The sequence below is a fragment of the Leiobunum rupestre genome, chromosome 7 (genome assembly GCF_980474605.1).
Source record: "Leiobunum rupestre chromosome 7, qqLeiRupe1.1.hap1, whole genome shotgun sequence".
Taxonomy (NCBI): Eukaryota; Metazoa; Arthropoda; class Arachnida; order Opiliones; family Sclerosomatidae; genus Leiobunum; species Leiobunum rupestre.
This window is the reverse complement of record NC_143390.1, coordinates 49375195-49393703: the sequence shown is the minus strand read 5'-3', so window position 1 is coordinate 49393703 and position 18509 is coordinate 49375195. Positions and strand designations below refer to the sequence as shown.

General features: G+C 31.4%; 1 protein-coding gene across 1 annotated transcript in view; it reads right to left on the bottom strand.

Annotated features, from left to right (window-relative positions):
• LOC149936633 (uncharacterized) overlaps window positions 1-18509 on the bottom strand; it is a 142798-nt gene that overhangs the window by 87292 nt on the left and 36997 nt on the right. The gene's annotated exons all lie outside the window — the stretch shown is intronic.

Below are 18509 nucleotides of genomic sequence, written 5' to 3'. Positions count from 1 at the left end.
TACGGGTTCTGTCTTGTAGAAGGCTACGTGTTACGGGAGTTTCGGAAATTATCCGTTAACTTCGCCGAAGCGGCGCTGCTGTCGCAAAAGCCATTTGCTGGTCAGGTTTTTTCCAGGTAGGAAATACTATAATTAATCCAAGGTGGTGTTCTGATTGAAGCTAGCCCATCATGTAAGGGAGGCGTTGTTTCGGTTACCAGGTCTACAAGACGTAGTTTTAAACGATAAATAGATTCAGAAATTTCAACAGTGGAACGGTTTCAACCTTTTATATTTGAAAATAGGGCATTAAAATAATTAAGACAATCACTGTAAATTATTGAAAGAAATCACCGAAAAATTGTGAGAAATCATGTGCAAATCACAATTTTTTTTAAATTACAGAAAAAAATTATAGAAATCAGCTTTAAATCCCCAAAATATTTAGATAAATTAATGGAAATCTCCGAAATATTTAGATAAATTAATGGAAATCTCCGAAATATTTAGAGAAATTAATGGAAATCACCGAAATATTTAGGGAAATTAGTGGAAATCTCCGAAATATTTAAAGAAATTAATGGAAATCTCCGAAATATTTAGATAAATTAATGGAAATCTCCGAAATATTTAGATAAATTAATGGAAATCTCCGAAATATTTAGAGAAATTAATGGAAATCACCGAAATATTTAGATAAATTAATGGAAATCACTGAAATATTTAGAAAAATTAATGGAAATCACCGAAATATTTAGATAAATTAATGGAAATCACTGAAATATTTAGAAAAATTAATGGAAATCACTGAAATATTTAGAAAAATTAATGGAAATCACCGAAATATTTATAGACCGGGAGCTAGCGACGAAACCCTCACGTCATAGTCTATAAAAATATTTACCAGTATATACTAAAGATATTATAACAAGGTTTAAAAAAAGGTTTGTCTTACTTAGCGGACCGGGGGCGTACGCCCCTGTCACCCATTTCAGCAGCGCTACTTTCTGCCCTATTTAATCCCACAAGATATATGCAGCTTTCTTTCTTTAAATTGTAGGTGCGAATCCCCAAAATAACATGCAAAATAATAAGATATAAATTTCAGGGGCTATCACAATTTAAGATAACTGTTTTTAAATTAATTTGTTGACAAAATTTATCCCATAAAATATATACGCAATTTTTTTTTTAAAATGCTCGTCTGGACATCCGGAATAAGAAACACAAGAGTAAGACAAAAATTTCGGGGAATTAAGTGCTTTAAGACAAGTATTTTACCACCATGTACCGAAATTTACCATTTCAATATACAATGCATTTCACTCTCAATTGACAGCACGCGGGAACCCATAGGTTATCTATCTATCTCTTCACTCTTTGGAAAATACCAGAAGGGCTTATTTCGAAAGAAGACCTCTCCTTTATTCTAAGAAACCGCTGGACAATGGGCATCGATTGCACGTGGTTTTCCCACATTCCAAAATTTTGAATCGCCTTTTGTAGCGGACGGCAGTTTATTCTGGGAAGTTATTCGAGCAACTGCAGCAGCAAGCTAGATAGTTTTTCTTTTCCATGTAGCTATGTTCAATATTTTTAAATAGTATGAAAATATAGTTTAATTAATGGAGCAGGTTCTCGAAAAACTCGGTAGTGACCAGGAAGAGTGTGTTTGCATTTTACATATCGGAAATAATTCGGAAAAAGAAAAAGTGCTCAAGTTTACAACAACATCTTATGAAAAAGTTAAAAACTGTGCCTCAATTCGTCAGAAGCAGAAAAGCTCCAAGTATAAAAAGATACTAGAGATTCTTCCGGAAGTTGCCAACACCAAACATGGTTACCATTACCATTGTTACAAAAACTTTACCGCGATTTCCACCAGTGCGGTAATAAACAAAGGCAACAGTAAGAAAAACCCCTTAGTATCTCACAAACGTTCATCCAGGGAAAAAAACAATAACGATTTCCAAGAAAGTATCAATGGTGATAGAGTTTTGCCGCGAGTTTGTGTTTATTGCAGGAAACTTAACAAGAAAGTTAACTACAAGAAACAACCATTGATTCAGTGTTGCACTAAATGCTTGGAATTATCCATACGTGAAGCAGCAAATAAACTCAATGATCACAATTTGCTTACATTTGTCGGTGACCGCGACTTTGTAGCGTCAGAAGTATGTTACCATCCTTACTGTCACGCTTCGTACTCAAAACGCGCCAAAATTGCCCATGAAAAGAAAACTGATCCCAAGTATGGTACTTCAAATTGGCACGAATCTCGAAAAACCCATCAGAAAGTATTTTCCTTTCTTGTAGACCAAGTACAAAGAGAAGTAATTGACGAAAAGGGTGTAATTTCAGCAAACGAATTACACTCTCTTTATATTTCGCTTCTACAAGAAGAATTTAACGATGAACCTTACAACGGTCAGTACCAGCTTCAACATCTTATAGATAAACTTCTTAAGCGCTTCTCGGGTAAAATTGTAATTGACTCCTCAAAGCCAAAACAAAGTATTATATACAGTCAAGAAATAGTTTCGGAATCGGCAATTATCTCATTGCGTGAGAAACTTAAATCCTCTAACCCTGGAAATTTAGTTAGAAAAGCAGGATACATGATACGAAGGGCAATTTTACAGATGGAGAAAAAGGAATTGCCTGATTCTTACACGTTAGAGCAGCTTCTACAAGGAGACGGTGATCCGCCACCTTTAGCAATTACGTTTTTTGAAGCATTAGTCGCTGGACCTTATGGTAAACCGTCCCCAAAATACCTAACTAGAATTCAGGCACTAGCGCAAGATACGCTATTTACCGTATCAAAAGGCCGGATTTTACCATCTAAACATGTTACTCTTGGTTTGGCGGTAAAAAGTATGACTGGAAGCAAAAAGATCATGGAGTTACTTAACAGACATGGTCACGTTTTGAATTATAATCGTGCCGAAGAATTTGAGACTCAGTTAGCGACTGATATCTCCGAATCGACCTCATACATGCCTAGGGGCTTAATATCGAAAAACGATCTAATTACGTGTACCGTATTCGACAATTACGACGAACTGACTGAAACCCTTTCCGGAAGAGGTACGCTTCATGAAACCGTTGGAATTTGTTTTCAAAATAAATGTGAAGACGAAGTCGAGCGTCTTGAACGTGCTCCAGGACCAGCCTCTCTAAATCAGTTGAGGCGAAAAGAAAGAGGAAATTTCAGACGAAGGAAACCGTTCTGGAGCCGTACCGCAAGCGACCCAAAATGGACAACAAGACTTTCAACTTTAAGGAAATAGAAGCACCACCTACGTATTTGGAGGCCGAAAGAAGAGATCTTCTGTGGGTATTATCCTTGTCCTTTGAACTAAATAACATACCTATGTGGATTGGCTATAATTCGGCCACCGTTGTTGACTCAAGGCCGTTACAAACAGTGTGCTATTTAAAAAATTACGACGAAACATCCACGAATCCTCAGATGGTATTAGAAACGTTAAAAGTCACCAAAGCCATAACTGAAGAGTGTGATCAGCAGTACGGACTGGTAACTTACGATTTAGCAATTGCAAAGCCTGCCAGCCAAATTCAAGAAATGGAATCACCACGTTTTGAAAACCTCTTCATTAATTTCGGAGCTTTCCATTTATTTATGGCATATTTTTCTTCTATTGGAAAATTAATGGAAGAGTCTGGTCTGTCGCATTATTTAACCGAAACTGGCGTTCTTGCCGAAGGATCATTAAAAGGCTTTCAGTCGGGTCGTCATTTCAATCGTGCAAAAAGACTGCATCCAATCCTGGCCGCTGCGCTCGAAATTTTACATATCCGTCAATTCGCTTCTATGCACGAAGTTCCAGATGAACTAAGTCATTATCTACAAGATAGTTTCACTCGCTCGGCTAATCCTCTGGATGAAAATTTAGAGCCAGCTATCAAAACGTTTTTCCTGCAATACCAAGAGTTTAGTAATGAAACAAGAACCGGAAAGCATGGGTCGACGGCTCAGTTAAATTGTACCTAAAAATGTCACGAGCTGTCAGATTGGCAGATGTCGAATTGTTCACGTACTGTCTACCTCAGATGACCAACCTTTTCTTTGCTACTAATCACCACAACTACGCAAGATGGATGGTACGGTATTATTGCAATCTGTTAAACATTGATGAAACGCATCCAGGACTTAAAGAAATGTTTAAAAGTGGTGGTCTCTCTGTGAAACGTACTAATGTTCCGTTCTCAGGAACTCCTACAGATCAAACTTTGGAACAGACTGTCAATAGAGACGCGGCCAGTAGATTAACCGGGATAGCCTCGTTCACCAATTCGTTTTCAGCTAGATTGCGATGGACAATCACAAGAAGCACAAGATCCAAAATTGTTAACACAGCTAAAGAAATGGTTGGGTTAAATAACAAAGAAGACGTGACTTCAGAACTACGATCGTCTAGAATTTTGAAGGATACTAAAGATCTAAAAAATATTTTAAAATTTGCAGACTCGGCTATTAACCCATTCGGTTTAGACGTGGTAGACGATAATCTTTATAACATTTGCACTGGAAAAGCAGCTTCTTCCAATACCAAAGATTATTTACTCAATGTAAGAAACATGGGTCAAAAACTACGTCTTGATTTTCAACGTGAATGTGAATTATCTCCCTCGCGGTTTGAAAAACCCATCAAGCGTCAAAAGGTTTTGAACTTCGCATCGGAGGGAATATTGGCTAAATGTCGAAGCAAAGATCGAGTTCTGGAAGTGAAGATGACAAGTGGTATTTTCGGTCGAATGTGCTGTTTATCGCTAAAGCAGAACCTTGATATCTCAGTCATTTTACAGTACCCTCTCTCACCTATACCATTGTCATTAGCGCATCTCGATGGCTCACTTAAAAAAACTGACAAATCGCAGCTTTTGCATTCCCTAGAAAAGCGAGTTGAATCTGAAGGCCCTACACATGTTGATTTAACGATAGTTGATGGCATGTTTTTCCTTCATTGTCTTCCTCTAAACCTACCACTGACTTTCGGAGATTTATCAGCAAGTATTTTGATACGGCTGTGCAGTTTGGGGTCGTCAGCAGTTACAATAGTATTCGATACTTATAAAAGCCCTTCGATAAAAGATTACGAAAGACGTAAAAGAAGATGGAATTCTAATCAAGAAAATATGGCCACATACGTTATAAGAGGCCCAGATCAACAGCGTCCGAAAGATTTACAAAAAGCCTTTCAAAACGATAGTTTCAAAGAAGAGTTCATTAAGTTCTTAGTTGAAGATTGGAAATTAGAAAAACATCGTGAAACTCTAAGGAATCGAGTTTTACACGCTGCATTTGATGAACTTTGTTACGAATATAGTTGGCAAGGAAATGTACTCAGAAATGATTTGCTTTGTAAACACGAAGAAGCAGATTCTAGAATGTTTTTCCACTTTTCCCACTTTTGTAAAGACCAAACGGGAAACTTAGTGGTGCGTTCATCAGACACTGATGTCATAGTGATTTTTCTGGGGAATTTGCATCCCATAAATCCTGAAGTTGCAGTATGGATGGATGTTGGTGTTAAAAATAATCGGAGATTTGTCGATTTAACACTAATAGCTAAGAAAATGGGATCAGCTTTATGCAAATCACTTCCAGGGTTCCATGTATTTACAGGATGTGATTACACGGCTTCTTTTGCGCGCAGAGGAAAGATACGACCTCTCAGTCTTCTTGAAAAGCACCCTGACATCCAGCAAGCGTTTAGCTCTCTTGGAAACGAAATAGAAGTTCAAGATTCGGTTATGAGTAAAATTGAAAAGTTCGTTTGCTTAATCTACGGAGAACGACGTTGCGATTCAGTAAATGAAGCTCGTGTTAATGTTTTTCAACGCCTATACGCTCCGAAGAATGTTTTAAAACCATTCGATAAAATACAAACCGCTGAGGCTAGCTGCTTTCCGCCATGTAGAAAGGTTTTGAAGGAAAAAGTGAAAAGATGCAACTACATCTGCAGGATTTGGAACAATCCAGAAAAACCTAATCCTGTTTCTCCCTTGTTTCCTACCGATTGTGGTTGGGAAAATACCGATAATGAAGGATTGAAACCACTTTGGTTTGAAGGTCCGTGTGCGCCTCCAACTTTAGAAGAGTGCTTAACAGACGACCGGGACGAAGAAGAAACCGAACAATTGCTACATTCGGACTCTGACGAATCAGATTATGACTAATTTTCTTTACTAAATAAAATATTTTTGGTTCCAATATAATGTGTCTAGTCATTGAAAAATTGTGGTTAGGGGTTATTAGGCAACTTTAAAAAATTATCTTTCCATAATTGAACTGTAATTTGCATTAAAGTAATTTAACTATTAATTTACCATAATTTAATTATAAATTAAAATAATGAAACTTAAATGTTTGGTGAAAAATCCTGGAACAGGTTTTAACTGTAAAGCGAAATCAACGTAGTAGAAGGAAAGTGAGGGTGTGGCATCGATCCCGGGTTCGGGTTTGGGTTCGGGATCGAAATCCGGGATTTAAGGGATGAAATGGGGGTAAAATCATCGAAAAGTCAATGTATTTAAGGTATTTCTCGCGACGATTTGTTTTCCCGTATATCAACATATTGTGTCCAGGCCAACTTGTTCATTTATCTACGCTTATCTCGAAAGATACTTGAACGTATATCTTATCGCGTTTTATCGTACGGAATAAGTTGAAATGATGTAAAAATTGATAACCTAGGCGACGCGTGCGCAGATTACCCCGGGGACGCGGTTAATTTGAATTTAAGAGTGTTTTGACGTCTTTGAATATTCGTTGTTAAAGTAGAATGGAAATATTTTTTAACTTCATTTTAATATCATTGTAGTACGCTTGGCACTTGAACCAATCTCACGAGTATTTCTTAAAACGAATATCTCGATCGCGTTTTATCGTACGAAATAAGTGGAAATTATGTAAGTTGTATGATTAATAACCTAGGCAGGAAGATAGCGCGCGCGTGCGCGGATTACCTGGGAGGCGCGGATTGCCCGGGCGCGCGGTTAATTTGAATTTAAAACATGGATTCCCTCTCCGAAATAATTCATATACCCAAAATTGGACCGCAAGTTTTTCTTTTTAGGGGAATCTCTATGGGAGTTTAACATTACAATAAAGCTAATAGGTCCAGTAAGAGACAAGGCTACCATCTATAGAAGCGTTTTACAGTTCATTTAAAAATCTATTTTTTTTTTAAATCATTATCTCGTTCGTAATTGCCTTTCTATCTCTTCAATTTTAAAAGTATCCTAATTAATTCTATATTTTTAACATTAACAAGTCTCCAAATTATACCAACTTTTAACCAATTTTCCCCAATTGTACTAATTTTTAACATAATTTCCTAAATTATTCTAATTTTACCATAAGCCAACTTAATTTCAAAACTATTGTCTATTTATGAAAATTGAGTTTTGTACGTATTTTGAATCGTTTCATTTTTATCCTTAAAATGGGTGATTTGTAGGAAATTTATATTATTTTTATTGGCTTTACGATATTTCAAGTTAATTTATAAAATTTATAAATGCCCCCACACTCTCGATCTAGCTCCCTACTATACGTGTCGATTTATAATATCAAAATTGAACCGTCATGAATAATCCATATAAACGTAAAAGACGCGGGTGTCTTGAAGTCCAAGTTTCGTTTCCACTGAAATAGAAACAACAAGAGGAAAGGGTCTTTCTGGTGACCTAACATTTAACATTGCTGGACGTTTTATATTTATTGTGTTCTGTTACTTATAGTCATATGGATTTCCATTCATTCGAGGAAGTTAGTGAAATAGTGGAAGAGTATAATAGGACGTGGTTAGATATGCAAGAAATAAAAGAACATTTGGACGAAATAAAAAAAAGCATTTAAAAAAGTGGGAATTGAAGTTAGAAGAAGCTTGTCAAAGGGAAATTGTACTGAGAAATAAAGTTAAAGATATAAAAACAAATACAATTGGATTGAAAATATTGCAAGATAGTTGGAAGGGAGCAGAGAAGTAAAGGGATAATATTGTATGTCATTTATTGGCTTAAGACCTGTTATATAAAATATAAAATAAAATATGAAATAAAATATGAAATAAAATAAAATATGAAATAAAATAAAATGTAAGTAGGAATACTCGGTGATAATTCTTAACTTTGTCTTAATGTATGTATTTTATAGGAATTGTTCATTTCCTGTGTCTGCTGACAAAGGGTTAATCGTTTATTTTATAAATTAATTTATTAAATTAAAATATATATATATATAAATATAATAAAAAGTAAATTACATAAATCCATCGGAATTGATTTGCGGGTGTTCGGGGATTTGATAAACATCGTTAACATTTCTTATTGGACGAGGGTACGTACGTTATAATGCTTTATAAAAATAATTTTTATCTAATTGTGGTAAAAAAAAATGTAAATAACTTCTAAAAAGTTTTGAAAAGGTTTTGATATATTTCAAAATAAAATACCGGAGGACGCGGTTAATTTGAATTTAAGAGTGTTTTGACGTCATTGAATATTCGTTGTTAAAGTAGAATGGAAACATTTTTAAACTTCATTTTAATATCATTGTAGTACTTAAATATGCTTGGCACTTGAATCTATATCACGAGTATTTTTTTAAACGAATATTTCAAGTTTAAGTATGAGAAACGTATCGTTCTCAAGTATTGTAATTGTACACGTGATTCCGTATGAGGACCGGATAAATTCCTATATACGTAACGCGATACACTTCAAAATGCGTATACGTAGAATGGAATTAATTTTAAACCCCATTTTAATAAATAATATATCGAAGATCAATAATTTCAGAGTATAAAAAGGGAAAACCGTAAAATAGTTAGACCAGATTTCGAAAGTTCACCATCTGTATTATATTGGAAGTGACTCCGAGGAATCTTAAAATGTAAGTAGGAATACTCGGTGATAATTCTTAACTTTGTCTTAATGTATGTATTTTATAGGAATTGTTCATTTCCTGTGTCTGCTGACAAAGGGTTAATCGTTTATTTTATAAATTAATTTATTAAATTAAAAAATATATATATATAAATATAATAAAAAGTAAATTACATAAATCCATCGGAATTGATTTGCGGGTGTTGGGGGATTTGATAAACATCGTTAACATTTCTTATTATATATTATATCTAATTGTGGTAAAAAAAAATAGAAAAAATGTGAATAACTTATAAAAAGTTTTAAAAAAGTTTTGATATATTTCAAAATAAAATATAAAGAATAAAGAAATTATACACTAAGGTTCATAGTATAGCTAAATATTAGTTATTATTTCTATAGTGAAATGGCATCGAATAATCTTCGATCTTTATCTGGAGAAATTGATACACCTTCATCTATTACAGATTCGTTAATCTATATAAATAAAATAGTTTTGTATTTATATTATATAGTTACTAAGTAATTATTTTATTTATATTTAGATAATAGGAAGTAATAATGAATCTATTGAATCCAATGTAAAGAAAATGCATCAAGATATTAACTTGGAAAATCCAAAAGATGATTCACCAGTAAGCAGTATTCAGATAATTAAAAATCATAAACAAAAACCGACTGATTACGGTGCATCAAGAGATTATATTTGTTTATCTTCGAAAAAAGGTGAATCATTAAACATCAACAATGCGGTAATTTACTTATAATATATTTTATATGAAAATAATTAAAGGTTTTATAAATGATTAATTTATATTATAGATTATAGGTGGATCTAATAGCAAAATAGTATACGTCCAGGTAAAGTATTGTTTTATTTAGAAGTTTAAATTTTAATTTAATGGTTTATTTTAGAATAACTATATGTTAAATGATTTATTTTAGAATAGCGTTGATACATATGGTGGTAGGACAATATTATAAAGTAGGTATATTGATTTAAAAAAAAACTATCGATTAATTAAACATTTTAATAATATTTTTACATAGCTTCGATAGTATCCAGAGATTGTACGATTGTTATTACAAAATGAAACTAATTTATTTTATAATCTAATTTGAATTATTTATCAATAAATATAAAAAATTGTTTTGTTTTGTATTTAAATGTACACATTTTCATGCAAAAAAAAGTTTTTTTATCATTTTCTAGTAAGCGATTGTAAATTAGTTATTTTAACTCTTGCTAATTCTAATTCCTAGCCATTGTATTAGTAAGCAGATTTTTGCTCAATCCATTGTTACGTTTGTTATATTTTGTGTGATATGGTTAATGAAAATAAAAAAGGTCTCGACTAGCTCATTTCAAATGGGTATACGAATACGTTAAATTACATTCCGATATACAAATATATACTCTTTACGTTCAATACGTTTAAATAGCTTTCTAAAATGTAAATATAGGTAGTAAAATACTGCAAAAGCCTCTGACTCTACGTTCAATACGTTAAAATAGATTTCAATACGTAAATATAGGTGAAAAAATACTAGAAAAACACGCATACTTTTTTTTTTTTTTAATTTTTGGAAATACACAACATCCCCCAGTTACTTCGCAATATGACGAACTGGCTGCTCTCTTTGTCCCTAACATATCACAATTTAAACACAAATATATGCGTGGTAATGCTTTTAATACACCTGGTGGAATTCTTATACTCAAAATTCTTTTAGATGGAAATAAACAGCTTTACGATACTTCAAACAGATTGAGTATCCGTCACAGTACCATGCTAACCCTCCGTCAGTTGGAAAATGAAAAACTGAACCGTCACAATATATACAGAAGTAGCTACCAGTTCTTAATAATGACGTGATTCCGTCTTTCTTCAATTCTTCGACAGATATTGCATTCACTAGTGGTAAATACACGCGTGGTTATAAATTCATATATAATTCTTATAATAGTTTATAGTGAAGGCTACCATTAATTAAGAATTAACAACATCACCAAACTTTAACATTACAACTAAATAATTAAATATAAAAAATAATGTAATTTCTAAGCTAGCTTTAAAAAATACCCGAAAACAATCTTACTTTTGAAAAATGACTCTTTAATATCATAAATCGTCTGTCATACTCGGAAACAATTATTTGATCACTGATGTCGTTTCTAATATTTATTCAGCTTTTAAAGAAAAAAGAAATACTCGAGAATGGTAAAATAGTCTATATTGAAATTGAAAGTGCGTTTAAATTGAAGTGATTCTTATTTTGGATTCCACTTTCACAATGGGAAAAGCGTCTTTCTCAAATGTTGTAATTGTACTAATAGATATGATTTTAAGACCTATTTTAATCAATAAGATAGAATCGTTCAATACTTTGCAGGTATCAAAAGAGGGACTCTTTCAAATGGATAAATCCGTTCGGTCTAATAGTAGATTACGCACCTACAATCCATGATGTTTACATTTAAATTCAAATTATAACGAATTGAAAGTTTGAAGAAAATATTAATTTAGTTTGTAAATTAAATCCTTTTATAGTACTTTGAAGGACTCTTTATACGTTTTGAACTTGAATAAAATTAAAAACAATAATCTAAGATACCCTTTAGAGTTTATCAGTAAAACCACTTACTTTAAGTATTTTTTAATCCGTTCGGTCTAATAGTAGATTACGCATCTATAATCCATGATGTTTTCATTTAAATTCAAATTATAACGAATTGAAAGTTTGAAGAAAATATTAATTTAGTTTGTAAATTAAATCCTTTTATAGTACTTTGAAGGGCTCTTAATACGTTTTGGACTTCCAAAATAAATTAATGTACTAAGTTACGTTTAAAAGAACCTTTTCTAACAATTCCAATATGTAAATATAGGTATAAGGATTGAAAAAATACTTAAAGAAACTCAGCGTAAATTAGAATGGAAATCGGCTCCGGTAACGGTTTGGCAAATTTTAATTCTAATCTCAGGTTACTGTTTTTTACAATATGCAAGTGATTAGCGTTGTTATTAAGCTCCGAGGTATCCAAAATCAAAAAGCAGGCTTTAATTTTCTATTTTTGTTTGAAAATAACCAAAACTATGCAGTTTTTTTAAAAAGAATCTCGCAAATTATACTAACTTTTAACAAAATATCCCCAATTATAATAACTTTTAACCAGGGATAAAAATGAAACTATTCAAAATATCTACAAAACTCAATTTTCGTAAATAGACAATAGTTTTAAAATTAAGTTGACTTATGACAAAAATTAGAATAATTTAGTAAATTCTGTTAAAAATTAGTAATTTTAATATTTTTATATTTTTATATTTTTTTTTATTTTATTTCATTTTATGTTATATTTTATTTTATTTCATATTTTATTTTATATTTTATTTTATTTCATATTTTATTTTATATTTTATATAACAGGTCTTAAGCCAATCAATGATATACAATATTATTACCTTTACTTCTCTGCTCCCTTCCAACTATCTTGCAGTATTTTCAAACCAATTGTATTTGGTTTTATATCTTTAACTTTATTTCTCAGTACAATTTCCTTTTGACAAGCTTCTTCTAACTTCAATTCCCACTTTTTTAAATGCTTCTCCATTTCGTCCAAATGCTCTTTTATTTCTTGTATATCTAACCACGTCCTATTATACTCTTCCACTATTTCACTAACTTCCTCGAATGAATGGAAATCCATATGACTATAAGTAACAGAACACAATAAATATAAAACGTTCAGCTTAACTTAATTATTAATTTCATTAAACTCATTTATAAATTTTATAAATTAACTTGAAATATCGTAAAGCCAATAAAAATAATATAAATTTCCTATAAATCACCCATTTTAGGGATAAAAAAAATGAAACGATTCCAAATACGTACAAAACTCAATTTTCATAAAAAGACAATAGTTTGGAAATTAAGTTGGCTTATGGTAAAAATTAGAATAATTTAGGAAATTCTGTTAAAAATTAGTACAATTGGGGAAAATTGGTTAAAAGTTGGTATAATTTGGAGACTTGTTAATGTAAAAAATATAGAATTAATTAGGATACTTTTAAAATTGAAGAGATAGAAAGGCAATTACGAACGAGATGATGATTTAAAAAAAAAAGATTTTTCAATGAACTGTAAAACGCTTCTAAAGATGGCAGCCTTGGCTCAAAAATTTATTTTCCTTAAAAGGTGTTATACATTCGATAAGCAGTGACGAGAATTCCCGTCAATCAGAGTAATATTTTATTAGTATATCTCAAATTTTTCTGAGTTTTCATCAACATACCAAGAAACAAGATCCCCAATGCAGAAAACTACGCGAAAACGCGCCGGTGTCGAAAAACGTGCTCATTCGCTTAAAAACTACGCGGAAAACGCCCTTATACGGAAATATACGCGGTAAACGCGCTCGTATGCGGGAAAGTTCCCGGAAAAACCCCCACTACCCAATGCCACACGCGTCTTATATAACAGTTTATCTCTTTAAATTATTGAATCACTCGACATAATAAAATGAAGTTTAAAAATATTTCCATTCCACTTTAACAATGAATATTCCATGACGTCAAAACACTCTTAAATTTAAATTAACCGCGTCCCCCGGGAAATATTTTATTTTATTTCATATTTTATTTTATATTTTATTTTATTTCATATTTTATTTAACAGGTCTTAAGCCAATAAATGACATACAATATTATCCCTTTACTTCTCTGCTCCCTTCCAACTATCTTGCAATATTTTCAATCCAATTGTATTTGTTTTTATATCTTTAACTTTATTTCTCAGTACAATTTCCCTTTGACAAGCTTCTTCTAACTTCAATTCCCACTTTTTTAAATGCTTTTTTTTATTTCGTCCAAATGTTCTTTTATTTCTTGCATATCTAACCACGTCCTATTATACTCTTCCACTATTTCACTAACTTCCTCGAATGAATGGAAATCCATATGACTATAAGTAACAGAACACAATAAATATAAAACGTCCAGCAATGTTAAATGTTAGGTCACCAGAAAGACCCTTTCCTCTTGTTGTTTCTATTTCAGTGGAAACGAAACTTGGACTTCAAGACGCCCGCGTCTTTTACGTTTATATGGATTATTCATGACGGTTCAATTTTGATATTATAAATGGACACGTATAGTAGGGAGCTAGATCGAGAGTGTGGGGGATAAAAAAATTAATCTAGGTGAAAAAAAAATATTATAAATAAATACCGATTCAATATACGAACGAAACTTAATTATTAATTTAATTAAACTCATTTATAAATTTTATAAATTAACTTGAAATATTGTAAAGCCAATAAAAATAATATAAATTTCCTACAAATCACCCATTTTATGGATAAAAATGAAACAATTCAAAATACGTACAAAACTCAATTTTCATAAATAGACAATAGTTTTGAAATTAAGTTGGCTTATGGTAAAATTAGAATAATTTGGGAGATTATGTTAAAAATTAGTACAATTGGGGAAAATTGGTTAAAAGTTGGTATAATTTGGAGACTTGTTAATGTTAAAAATATAGAATTCATTAGGATACTTTTAAAATTGAAGAGATAGAAAGGCAATTACGAACGAGATGATGATTTAAAAAAAATATATATATATTTTTAAATGAACTGTAAAACGCTTCTATAGATGGTAGCCTTGTCTCTTACCTATATTTACATATTGGAATTGTTACAAAAGGTTCTTTTAAACGTAACTTAGTACACTAATTAAGTATTTTTAATTTACCGTAATTAAAATATAGGTAAGTGGTTTTTATCTTATTTTATACCTACGGAAGGGATAAATAAATTAAAGCAATACATTTTTGGAGTTTGGAGATGGGTGGAAAAAATAGGCTCTTCGTTTTTCCAACTGCTTTTCTGATGTACCCAAAAATGGACCAAATTACCAAAAGTACCCTTAAAACGACCAAAGTCAACATTTTTGGCCCTATGTACCCCATTTCGGACCAAACGTACCCCAAACTGGACCTATTAGCTTTATAGTAATGTTAAACTCCCATAGAGATTCCCCTAAAAAGAAAAACTTGCGGTCCAATTTTGGGTATATGAATTATTTCGGAGAGGGAATCCATGTTTTAAATTCAAATTAACCGCGCGCCCGTGCAATCCGCGCCTCCCAGGTAATCCACGCACGCGCGCGCTATCTTCCTGCCTAGGTTATTAATCATACAACTTACATAATTTCCACTTATTTCGTACGATAAAACGCGATCGAGATATTCGTTTTAAGAAATACTCGTGAGATTGGTTCAAGTGCCAAGCGTACTACAATGATATTAAAATGAAGTTAAAAAATATTTCCATTCTACTTTAACAACGAATATTCAATGACGTCAAAACACTTCAATTCAAATTAACCGCGTCCCCCGGGGTAATCTGCGCACGCGCCGCCTAGGTTATCAATTTTTACATCATTTCAACTTATTCCGTACGATAAAACGCGATAAGATATACGTTCAAGTATCTTTCGAGATAAGCGTAGATAAATGAATAAGTTGGCCTGGACACAATATGTTGATATACGGGAAAACAAATCGTCGCGAGAAATACCTTAAATACATTGACTTTTCGATGATTTTACCCCCATTTCATCCCTTAAATCCCGGATTTCGATCCCGAACCCAAACCCGAACCCGGGATCGATGCCACACCCTCACTTTCCCTCTACTCAACGTTTACTGCCTTTGGCTGTGGTATTAGGTTATATTTAAAATTTCGGTACATGGTGGTAAAATACTTGTCTTAAAGCACTTAATTCCCCGAAATTTTTGTCTTACTCTTGTGTTTCTTATTCCGGATGTCCAGACGAGCATTTAAAAAAAAAAAATTGCGTATATATTTTATGGGATAAATTTTGTCAACAAATTAATTTAAAAACAGTTATCTTAAATTGTGATAGCCCCTGAAATTTATATCTTATTATTTTGCATGTTATTTTGGGGATTCGCACCTACAATTTAAAGAAAGAAAGCTGCATATATCTTGTGGGATTAAATAGGGCAGAAAGTAGCGCTGCTGAAATGGGTGACAGGGGCGTACGCCCCCGGTCCGCTAAGTAAGACAAACCTTTTTTTAAACCTTGTTATAATATCTTTAGTATATACTGGTAAATATTTTTATAGACTATGACGTGAGGGTTTCGTCGCTAGCTCCCGGTCTATTAGGGAAATTAGTGGAAATCTCCGAAATATTTAAAGAAATTAATGGAAATCTCCGAAATATTTAGATAAATTAATGGAAATCACCGAAATATTTAGATAAATTAATGGAAATCACCGAAATATTTAGAAAAATTAATGGAAATCACCGAAATATTTAGATAAATTAATGGAAATCTCCGAAATATTTAGATAAATTAATGGAAATCACTGAAATATTTAGAAAAATTAATGGAAATCACCGAAATATTTAGGGAAATTAGTGGAAATCTCCGAAATATTTAAAGAAATTAATGGAAATCTCCGAAATATTTAGATAAATTAATGGAAATCTCCGAAATATTTAGATAAATTAATGGAAATCTCCGAAATATTTAGGGAAATTAGTGGAAATCTCCGAAATATTTAAAGAAATTAATGGAAATCTCCGAAATATTTAGATAAATTAATGGAAATCTCCGAAATATTTAGATAAATTAATGGAAATCTCCGAAATATTTAGAGAAATTAATGGAAATCACCGAAATATTTAGATAAATTAATGGAAATCACTGAAATATTTAGAAAAATTAATGGAAATCACCGAAATATTTAGGGAAATTAGTGGAAATCTCCGAAATATTTAGAGAAATTAATGGAAATCTCCGAAATATTTAGATAAATTAATGGAAATCACTGAAATATTTAGAAAAATTAATGGAAATCACCGAAATATTTAGGGAAATTAGTGGAAATCTCCGAAATATTTAAAGAAATTAATGGAAATCTCCGAAATATTTAGATAAATTAATGGAAATCTCCGAAATATTTAGATAAATTAATGGAAATCTCCGAAATATTTAGAGAAATTAATGGAAATCACCGAAATATTTAGATAAATTAATGGAAATCACTGAAATATTTAGAAAAATTAATGGAAATCACCGAAATATTTAGGGAAATTAGTGGAAATCTCCGAAATATTTAGAGAAATTAATGGAAATCTCCGAAATATTTAGATAAATTAATGGAAATCACTGAAATATTTAGAAAAATTAATGGAAATCACCGAAATATTTAGGGAAATTAGTGGAAATCTCCGAAATATTTAAAGAAATTAATGGAAATCTCCGAAATATTTAGATAAATTAATGGAAATCTCCGAAATATTTAGATAAATTAATGGAAATCTCCGAAATATTTAGATAATTTAATGGAAATCTCCGACATATTTAGATAAATTAATGGAAATCTCCGAAATATTTAGATAAATTAATGGAAATCTCCGAAATATTTAGATAAATTAATGGAAATCTCCGAAATATTTAGATAAATTAATGGAAATCTCCGAAATATTTAGATAAATTAATGGAAATCTCCGACATATTTAGAGAAATTAATGGAAATCTCCGAAATATTTAGATAAATTAATGGAAATCTCCGAAATATTTAGATAAATTAATGGAAATCTCCGACATATTTAGAGAAATTAATGGAAATCACCGAAATATTTAGGGAAATTAGTGGAAATCTCCGAAATATTTAAAGAAATTAATGGAAATCTCCGAAATATTTAGATAAATTAATGGAAATCTCCGAAATATTTAGATAAATTAATGGAAATCTCCGAAATATTTAGATAATTTAATGGAAATCTCCGACATATTTAGAGAAATTAATGGAAATCTCCGAAATATTTAGATAAATTAATGGAAATCTCCGAAATATTTAGATAAATTAATGGAAATCTCCGAAATATTTAGATAATTTAATGGAAATCTCCGAAATATTTAGATATATTAATGGAAATCTCCGAAATATTTAGAGATAATAAAGGAAATCACAGAAATATTTAGATATATTAATGGAAATCACCGAAATATTTAGATACAATAATGGAAATCACCGAAAATTTAGATAAATTAGTGGAAATCTCCGAAATATTTAGATAAATTAATGGAAATCACCGAAATATTTAGATACAATAGTGGAAATCACCAAAATATTTAGATAAATTAGTGGAAATCACCGAAATATTTAGATACAATAATGGAAATCACCGAAAATTTAGATAAATTAGTGGAAATCTCCGAAATATTTAGATAAATTAATGGAAATCATCGAAAAATTTAGATTAATTAGTGGAAATCACCGAAATATTTAGATACAATAATGGAAATCACCGAAAATTTAGATAAATTAGTGGAAATCTCCGAAATATTTAGATAAATTTATGGAAATCATCGAAAAATTTAGATTAATTAGTGGAAATCACCGAAACATTTAGGTAAATTAGTGGAAATCACCGAAATATTTAGAGAAATTAGTGGAAATCACCAAAATATTTAGATAAATCGGTTTAAATCACTTTCCCCTGGTTTTGTTTGAGGTCTTTAAAAGTTTTCCCTAATCCGCAGGAGCCCGGTTTTACCCTC